This window comes from Schistocerca gregaria, chromosome 1 (genome assembly GCF_023897955.1).
Source record: "Schistocerca gregaria isolate iqSchGreg1 chromosome 1, iqSchGreg1.2, whole genome shotgun sequence".
NCBI classification, from domain to species: Eukaryota; Metazoa; Arthropoda; class Insecta; order Orthoptera; family Acrididae; genus Schistocerca; species Schistocerca gregaria.
Window position 1 is genome coordinate 53660845 of NC_064920.1, and position 21936 is coordinate 53682780.

At 46.9% G+C, this 21936-nt stretch overlaps 1 non-coding gene across 1 annotated transcript; it reads right to left on the reverse strand.

Annotated features, from left to right (window-relative positions):
• Positions 1 to 5449: 5449 nt before the first annotated feature.
• Positions 5450 to 5522, reverse strand: Trnar-ucg (transfer RNA arginine (anticodon UCG)). The gene has a single exon. It is a non-coding gene; the product is annotated as a tRNA-Arg (tRNA).
• Positions 5523 to 21936: the final 16414 nt, after the last annotated feature.

Consider the following 21936-nt stretch of genomic DNA (forward strand, 5'->3'; position numbering starts at 1 on the left):
AGTTTCGGTCGTTTGAGTAGCCATGGCCACGTGGACTTTGCTTCCATCAAGTGCTGAGAGAGGGGGCAAGGAGCCAGTCGCGGCTGTTGGATCTTCCTGCATCTCTACATCATCTTCATTCGTTTCACACTCGTCTGCCCAATCAGGGGAGGAAAGGGTGCCTACTGGTTCAGGAACTGGTGGATTCGTATCCGGTGGCTCAGTGTGCTGAATCGGCATCTCATCTTGTCTGCTGTCGGACGTCACGGGCGGCTCCGACACGGTGTTGTCAGATCGTGGTGTGTTATGTGAGCGCGAAGTCGAGGCGACAGCGTCAGCTGGTCCTTCTTTTAAATTCTGGCCGATTAATTTTGCCCTCCCCCGCAAGCTCGGTGCTGTATCTTCCGCACCTTGATGAGCCATCCTCCGTTTTTTATTTTTCTTCGGAGATCTATTACCGCGTATTACTGCGTCAGAGTTTGGCATCGTTTCAGTCACTTGTTCGGACATGGTATCAGGAGCCAGGGACACCTCCGTTAACTCAGCACCCTGTATGGCTTGTTCTACCACCATATCACTGGTCCTGTTAGAGTCATGGGTTTCAGAAACAGCCATCCCAGACATGACTGGAGTGTCCGGTGATGCTACATTAACTGCGAGACTGGGTCCGGCAGGTGGATCACGAATCGGTTGTATTGCCGGCTCACCGATAGCAACCGACACGTACGATGCCGGTAATGTTGACATTGCGGGAGGGCGAACACTCTCTCCGGTTGGAAGTTGAACTACACGACGTTGTAAACATTCCGCACGCACATGTCCCGTCGAGTTACATCTAGCACATGTTCTAGGTTGGCCATCATACATTACGACTGCACGGTACCCACAAACCGTGACGTACGACGGAATGTGTCGTTGCAAGTCTACTTTAAGCTGCCTGACGCCATTCAACACGGGATATTTATGAGTCGGAGACCAACGTTCAGCAAAGTTACTCAAAACTTTGCCATATGGCGATATCGCAACATGTATCTGATCGGCTGGTACCTCAAAGGGTAGTTCAAAAATGCGAATTGTTCGAAGTCCAAGCCCTGCGTGGGAAACAGTAACTACACCCACATTGCCATCACTATGCTTAAACTTCAAACCGGAACTGAGGGAGTCAACTATTTTGTCACAAAAATCGGCATCTCTCATCTTGATATAAACGATGCTAGACAAAATCGACAAATGTATACCAATAATGTGATCGATTCCAATTTTCATCACGTCTTCGATGAAATCCTCGATTTCGAATGAGGTTGGTCGAGCAAATGAATTATCGAAAGTTAACTTCAAAGTATCTATCCTCATAGCTTGTGTCATCACTGATTCATCAACATCATTCCTCACACGCAAGAATAACCGCTGCTAGCGAGCGACTTACCCCGCAGAAGTAAACAAGCCAGCCACAGCGCTGAGCACAGACAACCGCACGCCACGGCCGCTGCAGGCAGACTGTCCACTGACCACTGAGCTAAAGAGGCGCAGCCTAGCGGTACTCTTGCGTACTTCGTCCTTACGGTCGTCCGGATCATCAGACTTGAGCTGACAACACTTCATATTACAGACTACTATTTGCAGCTATGGCGATCCATTACTGCTTGGCTACACATCTGACACGTAACCGATGTGCTCTCCAAACAACAACACTTGCATTTCAGAACATGTCTACACATGTCTACAAAATCACCTTTACCTTCAAATACAGTTTTCTTGCGACTGACAGAGACGTAGACAAAGTTAAAAGTTGCTATTTCCATTACATCACGTTAATCAGAAAATCAGTAATTTACATCTGCAGCGGAACAATATACCGTTCCGTCCAGGGTGGGGCTCGAAGCCATGACCCTGGCAATAAGAGCATCATGCTCTACCGACTGAGCTAGCCGGCTGCCTCGGTGAATACCTGCGGGTTAGCACGTCCCACAGTACTCGCTTGGGTTGGGTGGTCCCATACAGAATCTCTCCATGCTGCCTAATGTTTTCCTAACGTCACATTCGTCACGTACTTCACTTTTATTTCATAATCATTTCTGAGAGGTAAAGGAATTGCATGACAACCTGCAGAGCTAGTGGCGTCAAAATTAACACACATACTTGATGTGACTCAAAAGCCGAAAGAGTTACTTTCCGACGTTGTTTTAGATGTGCAAGTGCCAGTCAAAACTCGCGGTGACGGCACTCTGCCGACCATTTCGCTAGTTAACACCGGTCTTATTGTGTGTGTTTCAAGCTCAAGAGCATCTCCAAGCAGAAAATGGTCAACAGCAACATTAAGACGGTTTCGTACTGCTCAAATGCTACAATAAAACGGTATGTTTCTTTTTCAGAACTGGAAAAAAAACCGAGCGTGACAGCATTCGAACCTGTCATCTTCAGATCCGAAGTCCGACGCCTTATTCATTCGGCCACACGGTTACTAGCGACCAAGTATAACCTGTATACGACTCATCTCGTAACGCTCACACCCCTGAGGAATTGTGTTTTCGTTCCACACAGCCGCTGCCCCTTGCTCTTTCCCACCCAAACGTTACATTCAACCTCTTACGAGACCGACCAAATATAGACTGGGAAACAAGACCACACACTTTGTGCATTCGAATCGAAGGCAGGGCGTCCCTCGCCGCATTTGCTATCATGGCCATTTGCTACTTCTGCAGAAACGACGGCGGCGACGACGACGTCGACGACGACGACGACGACGACGACGACGACGACGACGACGACGACGACGACGACGAACGACCGCGAGAGTCTCTGACATATGTGAGGAATTCATCTATAAAATGTAATTCAGACTGCCTCGTCCCACCTTATGCTGTACCGCTTTGGCAAATGCTTTATCTGCGCCACTCGCCTTAATCACATCTGAGCGTAATTCTTAATAAAACGCTTGTCGCTAATTGTTCGTCATCACAGATACTGTTTGCTATACGGCCACGACGCGCAACTGATTTCCTAAATTCGTCTTCCTCCACTGAGGATGGGAAATCACAACCCCTGGTTTACTAGACCAGTGCTCTACCACTGAGCTGAAGAAGCGCGTCCTATAGGTACACTTGCGTACTTCGTCCTTACGGTCGTCTGGATTATCAGACTTGAGCTGTCAACACTTCATATTACCGACTACTATTTGCAGCTATGGCGATCCATTACTGCTTGGCAACACATCTGACACGTAACCGATGTGCTCTCCAAACAACAACACTTGCATTTCAGAACATGTCTTTCACACATGTCTACAAAATCACCTTTACCTTCAAATACAGTTTTCTTGCGACTGACAGAGACGTAGGCAAAGTTAAAAGTTGCTATTTCCATTACATCACGTTAATCAGAAAAACGGTAATTTACATCTGCAGCGGAACAAAATTCCGTTCCGTTCAGGGTGGGGCTCGAAGCCACGACCCTGGGAATAAGAGCATCATGCTCTACCGACTGAGCTAGCCGGCTGCCTCGGTGAATACCTGCCGGTTAGCACGTCACACAGTACTCGTTATGGTTGGGTGGTAACATACAGAATCTCTCCATGCTGCCTAATGTTTTCCTAACGTCACATTCGTCACGTACTTCACTTTTATTTTATAATCGTTTCTGGGAGGTAAAGGAATTGCATGACAACCTGCAGAGCTAGTGGCGTCAAAATTAACACACATACTTGATGTGACTCAAAAGCCGAAAGAGTTACTTTCCGACGTTGTTTTAGATGTGCAAGTGCCAGTCAAAACTCGCGGTGACGGCACTCTGCCGACCATTTCGCTAGTTAACACCGGTCTTGTTGTGTGTGTTTCAAGTTCAAGAGCATCTCCAAGCAGAAAATGGCCAACAGCAACATTCAGACGGTTACGTACTGCTCAATTGCTACATAAAAACGATATGTTCCTTTTTCAGAACTGGAAAGAAACCGTGCGTGACAGCATTCGAACCTGTGATCATCAGATCCGAAGTCCGACGCCTTATCCATTAGGCCACACGGTCACTGAAGACCAAGTATAACATATATACGACTCATCTCGTAACGCTCACACCCCTGAGGAATTGTGTTTTCGTTCCACACAGCCGCTGTGCCTTGCTCTTTCCCACCCAAACGTTACATTCAACCTCTTACGAGACCGACCAAATATAGACTGGGAAACAAGACCACACACTTTGTGCATTCGAATCGAAGGCAGGGCGTCCCTCGCCGCATTTGCTACCTTGGCCATTTGCTACTTCTGCAGAAGCGGCGGCGACGACGACGACGACGACGACGACGACGACGACGACGACCGCGAGAGGCTCTGACATATGTGAGGAATTCATCTATAAAATGTAATTCAGACTGCCTCGTCCCACCTTATGCTGTACCGCTTTGGCAAATGCTTTATCTGCGCCACTCGCCTTAAACACATCTGAGCGTAATTCTTAATAAAACGCTTGTCGCTAATTGTTCGTCATCACAGATACTGTTTGCTATACGGCCACGACGCGCAACTGATTTCTAAAATTCTTCTTCCTCCACTGAGGATGGGAAATCACGACCCCTGGTTTACTAGACCAGTGCTCTACCACTGAGCTGAAGAAGCGCGTCCTATAGGTACACTTGCGTACTTCGTCCTTACCGTCGTCTGGATTATCAGACTTGAGCTGACAACACTTCACATTACCGACTACTATTTGCAGCTATGGCAATCCATTACTGCTTGGCTACACATCTGACACGTAACCGATGTGCTCTCCATACAACAACACTTGCATTTCAGAACATGTCTTTCACACATGTCTACAAAATCACCTTTACCTTCAAAAACAGTTTTCTTGCGACTGACAGAGACGTAGGCAAAGTTAAAAGTTGCTATTTCCATTACATCTAGTTAATCAGAAAAACGGTAATTTACATCTGCAGCGGAACTAAATTCCGTTCCGCCCAGCGTGGGGCTCGAAGCCACGACCCTGGGATTAAGAGTATCATGCTCTACCGACTGAGGTAGCCGGCTGCCTCGGTGAATACCTGCCGGTTAGCACGTCACACAGTACTCGTTTGGGTAGGGTGGTCCCATACAGAATGTCTCGATGCTGCCTAATGTTTTCCTAACGTTACACTCGTCACGTACTTCACTTTTATTTCATAATCATTTCTGAGAGGTAAAGGAATTGCATGACAACCTGCAGAGCTAGTGGCGTCAAAATTAACACACATACTTGATGTGACTCAAAAGCCGAACGAGTTACTTGCCGACGTTGTTTTAGATGTGCAAGTGCCAGTCAAAACTCGCGCTGACGGCACTCTGCCGACCATTTCGCTAGTTAACACCGGTCTTGTTGTGTGTGTTTCAAGCTCAAGAGCATCTCCAAGCAGAAAATGGTCAACAGCAACATTCAGACGGTTTCGTACTGCTCAAATGCTACAATAAAACGGTATGTTTCTTTTTCAGAACTGGAAAAAAACCGACCGTGACAGCATTCGAACCTATAATCTTCGGATCCGAAGTCCGACGCCTTATCCATTCGGCCACACGGTCACTAGCGACCATGTATAACTTTTATACGAATCATCTCGTAACGCTCACACCCCTGAGGAATTGTGTTTTCGTTCCACACAGCCGCTGCCCCTTGCTCTTTCCCACCCAAACGTTACATTCTACCTCTTACGAGACCGACCAAATATAGACAGGGAAACAAGACCACACACTTTGTGCATTCGGAATCGAAGGCAGGGCGTCCCTCGCCGCATTTGCTACTTCTACAGAAGCGGCGGCGTCGGCGACGACGACGACGACGACGATGACGACGACGACGACGACCGTGAGAGGCTCTGAGATATGTGAGAAATTCATCTATAAAATATAATTCCGACTGCCACGTCCCACCTTATGCTGTACCGCTTTGGCAAATGCTTTATCTGCGCCACTCGCCTTAATCACATCTGAGCGTAATTCTTAATAAAACGCTTGTCGCTAATTGTTCGTCATCACAGATACTGTTTGCTATACGGCCACGACGCGCAACTGATTTCCAAAATTCGTCTACCTGCTCTCAGGATGGGAACTCACAACCCCTGGGTTACTAGACCAGTGCTCTACCACTTTTTTTTTTCCGACCGAGACTCGAACTCGGGACCTTTGCCTTTCGCGGGCAAGTGCTCTACCATCTTTTTTTTTTTTTCTTTTTTTTTTTGGGCCTCCCTTCTCCCCACACAGCCCATCCATTCGCTCTCCTTTTATGCCTTCTTCGGCGAGCTTCTATGCTATATGGACTGATTTTTTTTTTTTCAAATTTACTGTGACATTTAGGGAAATGAAATGATGTTTGGCTTCTTCGCCATGTGAGGCTTCTCCTCCGTAGAACTGAAAATTGAAAAATTAAGGCTTCTTGGGAATTAATAAATTGTCACTCTTGCTTCATACTGAAAAAAATGAAACAAAAATAGAAAGATTGTAACTGAGGAACACGTGCAAGAAGCTTCCACTGCATTGTGTGCAACGAAACCACCTTCCGATATTACCGAGATCCTGGAAAATCATCATAGATGAAAGTAGTTGCTGGAGATATGGGGTTCATCCAGCAGTAAGTGTGAAGCCGCAGTGCCGTTTCGGGGTTCTGTCCGAGGCCTTCACGGCTACCGTAGCGGCCCTGGGGCACACGAAGTCCCCACCGTACTTCACCCTCAACAGCGATCCCCTACTTTGGCCTGTGACTACATTTTTCGTAGACGAGGGCTATTAAGATGTTTATCCAATCCCTTGTCTCTGAAACAGAATGTGTAACATGTTACCAAAAGTTTTTTTGTGGTCCCTGCGCGTACATATCTGATAATATTTTGCTCGTTCGTATAATTCGTATTCTAAAACACGGTCATTGCCGTGTTCAGATATAACGTAATGTACATAATTGCCAAACAACCACAACACAGCATTGGTTTTCTGGACAGGGAAGAAAACACCATCGGGGAAGAGTAATTTTTCAACATTGATCTCAGTACTAACAGTTCTGGTTATAAAGGCTACCCGCCGTTGGAGTCCCCTCCATATTTCGGCGTATCCGCCACAGAGAAAGCGGTGGATCAATGTGTCAACTGCGTCACATCGGGTGCACACAATCGTGTCACTAAGACCAATGGAGTGCAACTTTTCGTTAGTGGAAACTACGTTATTAACAACTCGGTACCAGGTTGCCTGAATGTCGGAAGACAGTTCACGATTACTAATATTTTTCCAAATTCTCTTCCAGTCTTTTTCGGGATATCTGCACTCCATTTTGTTGACATGTTCTTTCGTTGTTAAGAGTTCCATTAATTTCCTGCAATTCCTTGATTGTGGATTCGTGACAATACTGTCCATGTAGCTAATGTCTAAAAAGAACTGGCGAATATATTTCAATTTATAATTAATTCAGCCTATATTTATGGGTGGACGTAAATTTTCTGGCTGTAGGAGTCGATACAGCCTGGCTGTAATACTATGTGGATGTTTTTCTATAATTTATAGGGTCCTCTTTATATATAACGCCGTAGTCTTCCGCCATATATCTGTTAAACCTAGGCCCCCTTCAGCGGAAGGTAACGTAACTGTACCGACTGCTACTCTAAAAATATTCCCTGTCCATATAAACCGGCAAATGATACTCATTATACGTTTGGCAATGGGTTTCGAAACTGGCAATATTTGACCTATATATATAGCTTTTGATAAAATGGACCAATTAATTATTCTGATTCGTTGTTTAATGTTCAGATGTCTGGTCTGATTGAGTATTGTGGCTCCTCTGATTGTATCCAGTACTTTCTTCCAATTGTAGGTCATGGTCTGAAGCGGACATCGGTAAAAGGTGACACCCAGAGCGGTGTGACGATCGACGGAGCGTGCCCATTCCAAACGGACATCTTGAAGACCTTTAAGATTTAAAAACGAACTCTTCACCTCGTTAACCCTAGCGCCTGTAGCTTCACAAAAGATCTGAATATTCGTAGTTAATTTCTCTAAATCTTCGTTACTACGAATAACCACTCCAACGTCATCAGCATATGCATTGGTGACGTTGTTAACGCCAGATATCGTGATGCCCTCAAGATCGACATCGAGTCTCCTTAGTAAAGGCTCCAGTGCAACAACATACAGGAGCATTGACAAAGGACTTCCCTGCGGGACGCCGTTGCGAATTTCAATGGGTGGAGTGAAATGCCCATTTACAGACACTTGTGTTTGGATGCCTTCAACAATGTTAATTAAAACTTGCACAAAATGTTGACTAAAACCCACATAGGTCAACGTTCTGAACAAAAATAAGTTGTTGACCCTGTCAAAAGCCTTTGAGAAGTCGATAAAGGCAAGGCCTCCTGGTCAGGATGACGTTGCAAAAATTGCAGAGACATCCCTATATTCACAAACAGTTTTAAAAATATTCCGCCCCAAGAGACAGGTTTGGTGGTCACCTATGATCTTCTCCATTAGAGGTCTCAGTCTTTCCTTGAGGACACGTGCAATTATTTTATAATCCGAGTTCATCAAACATATTGGTCTCAATTGATTGAGATCTTTAACTGTCGCGTTCCTTCCCTTTGGTATTAGCACAGTTACGCTTTCTTTGAACTCGCGTGGAACAGTAACACCTTGCAACACTTCATTTATCACTTCTGTGAATTGATTACCGATGAGAGGCCAAAATTTACAATAAAACTCTACAGGCAAGCCATCAGGCCCTGGGGACTTACGGGTAGGCGAATATTTAAGTATATCAAACACCTCCTCACATGTGATCGCAGTGGTAAGGGACACATTGTCCTCGTCATTGAGAACGTTGTCGATAACTGTAGTTCGTAGCAAATCGTTCGCACAGTCTAGATTATACCGGGTATCAGTATATAACGTACGATAAAATCCATAAACTGCATTTAAAATGTCAGAGTGTTCCGTCAGCACCCGGTTATCGCCCACTCTAAGACAAGCAATAAACGCTCGTCTTCTATTTCTTTCATGTTCGAGTAAGTGGTACAGCGATGCGTTTTCGTCCTCCACCGTTGTCGGGACACGAGATTTAATTTTTAAACCCTCCAGCTGTTGTCGCTTGAGACTTATGAGCTGAGCCTTGATCTTCTTTATTTCAATGAAAACCTCATCAGTCATCTGCTGAGCTGATAGTTCCCTTAAGCATGTATAGTAAAATTCAACGGTATTGCGAGACCACATCGCTCGCTCCCTCCCGTAAGCTATTAGGGATGATCTCAATTTCTTTTTAGCACATGAGGTCCACCACGCAAGGCGAGAGCTGTATTTATGGCGCATACGTAGAGCAGCCTGCCATACCTCCGCTACTGTTCTTGATAGGGCACCCTCGAACAACATATGGGTATTCAGCTTCCATAAGGGGCGACCCCAATACGTTCCTTGCTTCTGAAACCGAATGCTGCATTTCACTGCGAGATGGTCCGAAAAGGTAGTGGGAATTACTTCGATACTACTGATTTTATTTTCCAGGTTTGCTGTGACGTATATTCTGTCTATTCTGCTTTGCGAGCGACTACTGATGTACGTAAATTTGACTAACGTGGGGTATTTGCTTTCCCACACGTCTGTCCACTTCATGTTTGTCACCAAAGCCGCCAGTTCCCTGGAGAAGTTAAAATTTGGTCGCTGATCCTTTTTGTGAAGTACACAATTAAAGTCACCACCGATTAAAGCTTCCGCCGGATTCCCCTTAAGTAAATAGACCATATCGTTCTTAAAAAAATTAGCCCTATCATCTCTAGCGTTGTTACCAGAGGGGACATATACATTTAAAACAGTAGTAGTAAAAATTTTACAACTGATGCCCCTCCCATTTTCTAACAGACAGATATCCTTCACATCAATACCATCTTTGACAAGGATCGCAGTCCCACATGTGGCTTCCGGTGCAATATTTAAAATCTCTTGAAAACCTGGGACATAAAAGTTGTGGACATTAAATTCCTGTAGGAGGGCTATATCAGTATCCGACTGGTAAAGGAAATCTTTTAAAGAAGCGACTTTCGTTTCACTGCTAATCCGATTTATATTGATCGTGGTCACATTATATGTCAGTTCCGTTGGCATAGGTGCAGGTAAAAGAAATTGGCTAATGAAGTATACCCCATGCAGAGTCACGTCTGTACCATTCCATTCTGTCTGTCAGAAAGAAAAATAGACATTAAAAAAAAAATTAAATGCCACTAGCATGTGTCAGGTCCATCTCCATTCCGTGGTCGGTGCGATCTTCTTGGGCATCGGCCCAATCAAGTCCTTTTCCTGAGACAGTTCGGTCTAAATCCATAGTAGTGCCGGTCTGCAAACCTGCGACGCCAAGCGGTGCGTGAGGTTGTTGTTGAAGATCATCTGCATCGGCACGACTCATCTCCGCTTCAGTACACTCGTTAACTCGTGCTACTGGGCATTGTTCTCGTAGTCGTTCATTATCCCTTAAATGTTTTAACTTTTCCCGCAATGCAGGAGCTAAACTCTCTGCTGCTTTGTGTGCCAATCTCCTCTTCTTGCCTTTCTTCGAAGATCTCTTCGGCGATCTAGCAGGAGATGAAGTTTGCGACCTGTCAGGAGAAGTACCGGATGATACGTCTGACGTCGCCTGTTCCTTTTTTCGGACAAAAGTCCGCGTATCGCATTCCACAACGGCAGAAGGAGGCGCATCTTTTTCCATGGCTCCCACTGGTAGCAACCCAGTCTCCAATTCTACACTATCGCTCGTTGTGGTTTCCTTGACGCAAGTGTCTTCTGTGGGCGCCACCGTGAAACCAATGTCCAGATTGCTATCTTCGTTCATAGTTCCCGCAGAGTGGATGCCTGGAGCGTCCACTCCTCGGAAGCTAGTGGCAATATCCTCACGTTGGTGGGAATCCTGACGACGCAAGGAAACCTCCGTTGCGGGTATTTGGGGATCGTCGGCCGAGTCCGCGGAAGAACGAGCAACCACAGTGGGAGAGTTGGAAAAAGTTGGCGTCGGCATAGATTCGAGGGGCGCGGAGCTGATCGGCAGACCATCCGCAAATCTAGAGCTTGAAGCCGGAGTATCATCGACAACCGCCCGCGAGGCAGCAGGCTCCCCGCGCACAGGCGGCACCGACTCGCCTCGGCTGCGGAAGTCAGCAGCGGCAGCGTATGACAACTTCATACCAACAACAGGGCCGGAACTCGGCATCTCGTCACGCGGTAACTGCGGGACACGCCGCCGTGAACATTCTGCACGAATGTGTTCCGTGGAATTGCATAAAGGGCAAGTCCGCGGTTGCCCATCATAGATAATCAAAGCACGATACCCACAAATATTAAGATAAGAGGGGACATGCTTCTGTAATTCAATCTTAATTTGCCTTACGCCGTTCAAGACAGGAAACATATGAGCTTCAGACCACCTTTCTGCCACATTGGAAATAATTCTGCCATAAGGCCGAAGGGCAACATTAAGTTCTTCGGGCGGAATTTCAAAAGGGATCTCAAACACTCTGATCGTACGAATCCCGTACCCAGCATGACTAACAGCAACTTCACTCACATTCCCATCAGAATGATTAAACTTCACGCTACCTCCGCAACGATCCACAATGGAACTACATAATTCCGGACTTTTCATCTTCAGATACACAGCATTTGTCACAAACGAGAGATAAACTCCGACAACATCATCACCGTTAATCAATACTTTTTCGATAAACCATGCTTTAATTTCAAATGCTTTAGGTCGAACGAAATTTCGATCGAAAGTAAACTTGATTGTGTCTTTCCTCAAATAATTCGACCTATTCATTCTAGAACTTCATGAATACAAGTGCAACACGAATAGCGGCTTAGCAGCACCACTAACCTCAAACGCAGCGACTCAGCCTGTGTTTACTACAGCCAGACGTCCAGCTCCGCCACACGTCCGTCCCGCTCGGCGGCTGACTCGCAACTACCACTGAGCTATAGATGCGGGGCATAGCGGTACTCTTGTGTACTTCGTCCTTACGGTCGTCTGGATTATCAGACTTGAGCTGACAACACTTCATATTACCGACTACTATTTGCAGCTATGGCGATCCATTACTGCTTGGCTACACATCTGACACGTAACCGATGTGCTCTCCAAACAACAACACTTGAATTTCAGAACATGTCTTTCACACATGTCTACAAAATCACCTTTACCTTCAAATACCGTTTTCTTGCGACTGACAGAGACGTAGGCAAAGTTAAAAGTTGCTATTTCCATTACATCACGTTAATCAGAAAAACGGTAATTTACAACTGCAGCGGAACAAAATTCCGTTCCGCCCAGCGTGGGGCTCGAAGCCACGACCCTGGGAATAAGAGTATCATGCTCTACCGACTGAGCTAGCCGGCTGCCTCGGTGAATACCTGCGGGTTAGCACGTCACACAGTACTCGTTTGGGTTGGGTGGTCCCATACAGAATCTCTCCATGCGGCCTAATGTTTTCCTAACGTCACACTCGTCACGTACTTCACTTTTATTTCATAATCATTTCTGAGAGGTAAAGGAATTGCATGACAACCTGCAGAGCTAGTGGCGTCAAAATTAACACACATACTTGATGTGACTCAAAAGCCGAACGAGTTACTTTCCGACGTTGTTTTAGATGTGCATGTGCCAGTCAAAACTCGCGGTGACGGCACTCTGCCGACCATTTCGCTAGTTAACACCGGTCTTGTTGTGTGTGTTTCAAGCTCAAGAGCATCTCCAAGCAGAAAATGGTCAACAGCAACATTCAGACGGTTTCGTACTGCTCAAATGCTACATTAAAACGGTATGTTTCTTTTTCAGAACCGGAAGAGAACGGAGCGTGACAGCATTCGAACCTGTAAACTTCAGATCCGAAGTCCGACGCCTTATTCAATAGGCCACACGGTCACTTACGACAAAGTATAACTTGTGTACGACTCATCTCGCAACGCTCACACCCCTGAGGAATTGTGTTTTCGTTCTACACAGCCGCTGCCCCTTGCTCTTTCCCACACATTCGTTACATTCAACCTCTTACGAGACCAACCAAGTATAGACTGGGAAACAAGACCACACAGTTTGAGCATTCGGAATCGAAGGCTGGGTGTCCCTCGCCGCATTTGCTAGCATGGCCATTTGCTACTTCTGCAGATGCAGCGACGACGACGACGACGACGACGACGACGACGACGACGACGACCGCGAGAGGCTCTGAGATATGTGAGAAATTCATCTATAAAATGTAATTCAGACTGCCTCGTCCCACCTTATGCTGTACCGCTTTGGCAAATGCTATATCTGCGCCATTCGCCTTAATCACATCTGAGCGTAATTCTTAATAAAACACTGGTCGCTAATTGTTCGTCATCACAGATACTGTTTGCTATACGGCCACGACGCGCAACTGATTTCCAAAATTCGTTTTCCTCCTCCGAGGATGGGAACTCACGACCCCAGGTTTACTAGAGCAGTGCTCTACCACTGAGCTAAAGAGGCGCGGCCGAGCGGTACTCTTGCGTACTTCGTCCTTACGGTCGTCTGGATCATCAGACTTGAGCTGACAACACTTCATATTACCGACTACTATTTGCAGCTATGGCGATCCATTACTGCTTGGCTACACATCTGACACGTAACCGATGTGCTCTCCAAACAACAACACTTGCATTTCAGAACATGCCTTTCACACATGTCTACAAAACCACCTTTACCTTCAAATACAGTTTTCTTGCGACTGACAGGGACGTAGGCAAAGTTAAAAGTTGCTATTTCCATTACATCACGTTAATCAGAAAAACGGTAATTTACATCTGCAGCGGAACAAAATTCCGTTCCGCCCAGCGTACGGCTCGAAGCCACGACCCTGGGATTAAGAATATCATGCTCTACCGACTGAGCTAGCCGGCTGCCTCGGTGAATACCTGCGGGTTAGCACGTCATACAGTACTCGTTTGGGTTGGGTGGTCCTATACAGAATCTCTCCATGCTGCCTAATGTTTTCCTAACGTCACACTCGTCACGTACTTCACTTTTATTTCATAATCATTTCTGAGAGGTAAACGAATTGCATGACAACCTGCAGAGCTAGTGGCGTCAAAATTAACACACATACTTGATGTGACTCAAAAGCCGAACGAGTTACTTTCCGACGTTGTTTTGGATGTGCAAGTGCCAGTCAAAACTCGCGGTGACGGCACTCTGCCGACCATTTCGCTAGTTAACACCGGTCTTGTTGTGTGTGTTTCAAGCTCAAGAGCATCTCCAAGCAGAAAATGGTCAACAGAAACATTCAGACGGTTTCGTACTGCTCAATTGCTACATTAAAACGGTATGTTTCTTTTTCAGAACTTGGAAAAAAAAATTGCGTGACAGCATTCGAACCTGTAATCTTCAGATCCGAAGTCCGACGCCTTATCCATTCGGCCACACGGTTACTAGCGACCTAGTATAACTTGTATACGACTCATCTCGTAACGCTCACACCCCTGAGGAATAGTGTTTTCGTTCCACACAGCCGCTCCCCCTTGCTCTTTCCCACCCAAACGTTACATTCAACCTCTTACGAGACCGACCAAATATAGACTGGGAAACAAGACCACACACTTTGTGCATTCGGAATCGAAGGCAGGGTGTCACTCGCCGCATTTGCTACCATGGCCATTTGCTACTTCTGCAGAAGCAGCGACGACGACGACGACGACGACCGCGAGAGGCTCTGAGATATGTGAGAAATTCATCTATAAAATGTAATGCAGACTGCCTCGTCCCACCTTATGCTGTACCGCTTTGGCAAATGCTTTATCTGCGCCATTCGCCTTAATCACATCTGAGCGTAATTCTTAATAAAACTCTTGTCGCTAATTGTTCGTCATTACAGATACTGTTTGCTATACGGCCACGACGCGCAACTGATTTCCAAATTTCGTTTTCCTCCTCTGAGGATGGGAACTCACGACCCCTGGTTTACTAGACCAGTGCTCTACCACTGAGCTAAAGAGGCGCAGCCTAGCTTTACTATTGCGTACTTCGTCCTTACGGTCGTCTGGATCATCAGATTTGAGCTGACAACACTTCATATTACCGACTACTATTTGCAGCTATGGCGATCCATTACTGCTTGGCTACACATCTGACACGTAACCGATGTGCTCTCCAAACAACAACACTGGCATTTCAGAACATGTCTTTCACACATGTCTACAAAATCACCTTTACCTTCAAATACAGTTTTCTTGCGACTGACAGAGACGTAGGCAAAGTTAAAAGTTGCTATTTCCATTACATCACGTTAATCAGAAAAACGGTAATTTACATCTGCAGCGGAACAAAATTCCGTTCCGCCCAGCGTGGGGCTCGAAGCCACGACCCTGGGATTAAGAATATCATGCTCTACCGACTGAACTAGCCGGCTGCCTCGGTGAATACCTGCGGGTTAGCACGTCACACAGTACTCGTTTGGGTTGGGTGGTCTTATACAGAATCTCTCCATGCTGCCTAATGTTTTCCTAACGTCACACTCGTCACGTACTTCACTTTTATTTCATAATCATTTCTGAGAGGTAAAGGAATTAGATGACAACCTGCAGAGCTAGTGGCGTCAAAATTAACACACATACTTGATGTGACTCAAAAGCCGAACGAGTTACTTTCCGACGTTGTTTTAGATGTGCAAGTGCCAGTCAAAACTCGCGGTGACGGCACTCTGCCGACCATTTCGCTAGTTAACACCGGTCTTGTTGTGTGTGTTTCAAGCTCAAGAGCATCTCCAAGCAGAAAATGGTCAACAGAAACATTCAGACCTTTCGTACTGCTCAATTGCTACATTAAAACGGTATGTTTCTTTTTCAGAATTGGAAAGAAAAGACCGTGACAGCGTTCGAACCTGTCATCTTCATATCCGAAGTCCGACGCCTTATCCATTTGGCCACACGGTTACTAGCGACCAAGTATATATTGTATACGACTCATCTCGTAACGCTCACACCTGTGGGGAATAGTGTTTTCGTTCCTCACAGCCGCTGCCCCTTGCTCTTTCCCACCCAAACATTACATTCAACCTCTTACGAGACCGACCAAATATAGACTGGGAAAGAAGACCACAGACTTTGTGCTTTCGGAATCGAAGGCAGGGTGTCCTTCGCCGCATTTGCTACCATGGCCATTTGCTACTTCTGCAGAAGCGGCGGCGGCGACGACGACGATGACGGCGACGACGACGACCGCGAAAGGCTCTGAGATATGTGAGAAATTCATCTATAAAATGTAATTCAGACTGCCTCGTCCCACCTTATGCTGTACCGCTTTGGCAAATGCTTTATCTGCGCCATTCGCCTTAATCAAATCTGAGCGCAATTCTTAATAAAACGCTTGTCGCTAATTGTTCGTCATCACAGATACTATTTGCTATACGTTCACGACGCTCAACTGATTTCCAAAATTCTTCTTCCTCCTCTGGTTTACTAGACCAGTGCTCTACCACTGAGCTAAAGAGGCGCGGCCTAGCGGTACTCTTGCGTACTTCGTCCTTACGGTCGTCTGGATCATCAGACTTGAGCTGACAACACTTCATATTACCGACTACTATTTGCAGCTATGGCGATCCATTACTGCTTGGCTACACATCTGACACGTAACCGATGTGCTCTCCAAACAACAACACTTGCATTTCAGAACATGTCTTTCACACATGTCTACAAAATCACCTTTACCTTCAAATACAGTTTTCTTGCGACTGACAGGGACGTAGGCAAAGTTAAAAGTTGCTATTTCCATTACATCACGTTAATCAGAAAAACGGTAATTTACATCTGCAGCGGAACAAAATTCCGTTCCGCCCAGCGTGGGGCTCGAAGCCACGACCCTGGGATTAAGAATATCATGCTCTACCGACTGAACTAGCCGGCTGCCTCGGTGAATACCTGCGGGTTAGAACGTCACACAGTACTCGTTTGGGTTGGGTGGTCTTATACAGAATCTCTCCATGCTGCCTAATGTTTTCCTAACGTCACACTCGTCACGTACTTCACTTTTATTTCATAATCATTTCTGAGAGGTAAAGGAATTAGATGACAACCTGCAGAGCTAGTGGCGTCAAAATTAACACACATACTTGATGTGACTCAAAAGCCGAACGAGTTACTTTCCGACGTTGTTTTAGATGTGCAAGTGCCAGTCAAAACTCGCGGTGACGGCACTCTGCCGACCATTTCGCTAGTTAACACCGGTCTTGTTGTGTGTGTTTCAAGCTCAAGAGCATCTCCAAGCAGAAAATGGTCAACAGAAACATTCAGACGGTTTCGTACTGCTCAATTGCTACATTAAAACGGTATATTTCTTTTTCAGAACTGGAAAAAAACCGAGCGTGACAGCACTCGATCCTGTAATCTTCAGATCCGAAGTCTGACGCCTTATCCATTCGGCCACACGGTCAGTAGCGACGAAGTATAACTTGTATACGACTCATCTCGTAATGCTCACACCCCTGAGGGATTGTGTTTTCGTTCTACAAAGCCGCTGCGCCTTGCTCTTTCCCACCCAAACGCTACATTCAACCTCTAACGAGACCGACCAAATATAGACTGGGAAACAAGACCACACACTTTGTGCATTCGGAATCGAAGGCAGGGTGTCCCTCGCCGCATTTGCTACCATGGCCATTTGCTACTTCTGCAGAAGCGGCGACGACGACGACGACGACGACGACGGCGACAGGCTCTGAGATATGTGAGAAATTCATCTATAAAATGTAATTCAGACTGCCTCGTCCCACCTTATGCTGTACCGCTTTGGCAAATGCTTTATCTGCGCCATTCGCCTTAATCACATCTGAGCGTAATTCTTAATAAAACGCTTGTCGCTAATTGTTCGTCATCACAGATACTGTTTGCTATACGGCCACGAAGCGCAACTGATTTCCAAAATTCGTCTTCCTCTTCTGAGGATGGGAACTCACGACCCCTGGTTTACTAGACCAGTGCTCTACCACTGAGCTAAAGAGGCGCGTCCTAGCGGTACTCTTGCGTACTTCGTCCTTACGGTCGTCTGGATCATCAGACTTGAGCTGACAACACTTCATATTACCGACTACTATTTGCAGCTATGGCGATCCATTATTGCTTGGCTACACATCTGACACGTAACCGATGTGCTCTCCAAACAACAACACTTGCATTTCAGAACATGTCTTTCACACATGTCTACAAAATCACCTTTACCTTCAAATACAGTTTTCTTGCGACTGACAGAGACGTAGGCAAAGTTAAAAGTTGCTATTTCCATTACATCACGTTAATCAGAAAAACGGTAATTTACATCTGCAGCGGAACAAAATTCCGTTCCGACCAGCGTGGGGCTCGAAACCTCGACCCTGGGATTAAGAATATCATGCTCTACCGACTGAGCTAGCCGGCTGCCTCGGTGAATACCTGCCAGTCTGTCACACAGTACTTATTTGGGTTGGGTGGTCCCATACAGAATCTCTCCATGCTGCCTAATGTTTTCCTAACGTCACACTCGTCACGTACTTCACTTTTATTTCATAATCATTTCTGCGAGGTAAAGGAATTGCATGACAACCTGCAGAGCTAGTGGCGTCAAAATTAACACACATACTTGATGTGACTCAAAAGCCGAACGAGTTACTTTCCGACGTTGTTTTAGATGTGCAAGTGCCAGTCAAAACTCGCGGTGACGGCACTCTGCCGACCATTTCGCTAGTTAACACCGGTCTTGTTGTGTGTGTTTCAAGGTCAAGAGCATCTCCAAGCAGAAAATGGTCAACAGAAACATTCAGACGGTTTCGTACTGCTCAATTGCTACACTAAAACGGTATGTTTCTTTTTCAGAACTGGAAAGAAAATTGCGTGACAGCATTCGAACCTGTAATCTTCAGATCCGAAGTCCGACGCCTTATCCATTCGGCCACACGGTTACTAGCGACCAAGTATAACTTGTATACGACTTATCTCGTAACGCTCACACAAGTGGGGAATAGTGATTTCGTTCCACACAGCAGCTGCCCCTTGCTCTTTCCCAAACAAACGCTACATTCAACCTCTAACGAGACCGACCAAATATAGACTGGGAAACAAGACCACACACTTTGTGCATTCGGAATCGAAGGCAGGGTGTCCCTCGCCGCATTTGCTACCATGGCCATTTGCTACTTCTGCAGAAGCGGCGATGACGACGACGACGACGTCGACGACCGCGAGAGGCTCTGAGATATGTGAGAAATTCATCTATAAAATGTAATTCAGACTGCCTCGTCCCATCTTATGCTGTACCGCTTTGGCAAATGCTTTATCTGGCGTGGGACCAGTCGTCTCGCGGTGCGTTTTGGCGTTGGCCAGCCTGCGCCAGCGCGCCGTAAGGCACAGAGGCTCGCACTGTGGCGTATCGCTTCCAGTCGGACGTGCCCACAGGGGAAGTGATGCGTCACATATAGCCTCTCCTTCTCAAGTGGCTCTTTCCGCCTTCAAGTGGTGCCAGACGTTAAGCTCGGCATTTCTCGGGCTTGCCCGGGGGTGCCTTGCGACAAAAGGAAGAGCTGCGACCCAACCCGATGCGAAAGCGAAGGGTGCGTGGCACAGGGGGAGCTGTGTCAAGGGACGAACATCTGTCCCTTTCTGTTCGCAGGGCCCAGACCAACAGGAGCTCTGCATGCCGGCGACTTCGTTTGTCGGCGTGGGATCGCGGCGCGAGTCGGCAAGGGTGCCTCGCCGCGCCCCTGGGTAACCGGGGCGTGTTCTGCCAAACCCAGGAGGTGGTGACATCGCCTGGGCCAGGTTAACTGGGTCCAGACCGCCGAACGTCTGGGGGACCGGACCGCCACCTGAGTAGGAGTGGGTCCTTGGCCGTAAGGTGGAAACTCGGGCTAGTAGGCGGCGAAGGGCGAGAGGTGCATCCGCCTCTCCGGAGTGCGGGGTGCAGTTGCCGAGGAGCGTCGCGTGAAATCGCCGATGACGGAGCCATCGATGGGGACCAGTGCGCTGGCGACGGCGTGCTGAACCCGGCAGCTCGGGAGTGCCCTTGACCTTGGGGCGAGGTCGGTGGGCGAGCTGCAAGAAGTCCCCCCCCCATGCCAGAGGAGCCGGTCCGGGGCAAGAGACGGGCTCCCATCTTTCTTTTATCACTCGTATAATCATGGCGACAACCGATACGAGTGACTCGAGTGCGCCTCAACGGGCTTCTTTTGCGCTGCCTGATCCCTCTCCTCAGGATGAGTCGGGACAGGCCGAAAATGAAAGTGTGACGCAGAGACTAGCACGAATCACGTTGCTCATGGAGCAAAACATTAAAAACGGAAAGATAAGTCAAGCAGGACTCTCAACAATTAAAAATGAATTGGCTGCATGGGCCATTGCCCACGCAAAGTTGGAAGGAAGGGTGGAAGAATTAGAAAAAGAAAACAATCGATTGAGGAAACAACCAGTTAAAACCTGGGCTGCCGTGGCAGCGCAAGCTCCCACGAAGCCCAACACGACCAGAGATACCATAGATAAGGTGAATAAGAGGCCAGATACGGCAGTCTTCTTGAGGACCCTGCCGGGCCAAGACACAAGTGTTAAAAGAATCCAGGAGCTATTCACGACTACTGTGGACCCTGTAAAAGAGAAAATAAAGATCAAAAGAATCAAACCTAGCAAGAATTCAGTAATAGTGGAAGTCGCATCCGAAGAGGATAAAGAAAAAATATTGAACAACCACAAACTAAATTCAGTAATCAAGTGTGAGCCTCCAAGGAAAAGGAACCCTCTCGTGATTCTGTACGATGTTCCAACAGTAATGACCAATGAAGAGTTATGCGACACAATCAGAAAACAAAACTTTGAGCATCTGAGTGAAGAAGAGTTCAAAGACTGTTTTAAACTCAGATTCAAGACAGGTCCACGGGGTCGAGATGTGGTACATCACGTCGCTGAGGTTACAGCGCGGATGTGGAAAAGCATTACGACAATGGGCAAAATATATGTCGGCTTTCATGCCATCAACACTAGGGACTATGTCGTGGTACCTCGTTGCCACAACTGTGGCGACTTGGACCACATTCTCAGACTGTGCACCAGGGAGTCGGCCTGCACAAAATGTGGAGAGAACGGTCACAACCGTAAAGACTGCAAGGCAGCGGCAATCTGCATACCATGCAGGAACCGAGGCAAGAAATCATGCGGAGCCACAGGTCGAAACTGCCCAACATACAGGATGCTTGAACAAAGACTGATTTCCAGGATTGATTATGGGTGAGCCCGGCATACTGAACAGGATGCCGAAACATAAGTCCCCGAGCAAAAGGAGGAGGGATGCTATGAGGGCTAACAAGTTTAAGTTGTTCTTAAGGTCGCTTACGAGCACCGAGAAAACTGAAAACAGAGCCACACAGACTGAGATCTATATGATAAATATGGCAATACAGACAGACCCCCCCATAGCTGCAGCTCCCTCCTCCGAAAGCCGGGGAGCAGAGCCGACAGAACACCAGAAACGGCAAGGGCATCCTGTGGCTGTGGCAGTTTCCAGAAAGGAGCAGAAAAAAGTCATTCAACCAATACAGGAAAACTTGGTAACCAGTAGCTCTAGTACAAGTTTTCCCACACAGGGTACTCCAGTAGTTAGACTACCACCTGTGGACCCTGTAAGAGTGTACCCCAACTTGGAGTACACCATGCAACTAGCAAGACTTGAGCAGCCGGCTACCCTGACCACTGCCCTGAGACATGTGGTTCGTGTAGGACACGAAGAGGGACGAAAGATAACCTTCTCGGTGATGGAGGCTGTGGACAGAATTCAACTAAAATCAGTGAATCTCCCCACTGACTTTGGAGCCCTGCGAGACTTGTTAAGAAAGGTGTTTGAAAGAAGGGGCGAGAAATTCGACCTAAACGACATCTATGAACAGGCAGTTTTGGCGAACGGACGAATTGCGTTCGACTGGTCTAAGACCTGGCCACATGACCGAGTACACACCTACTT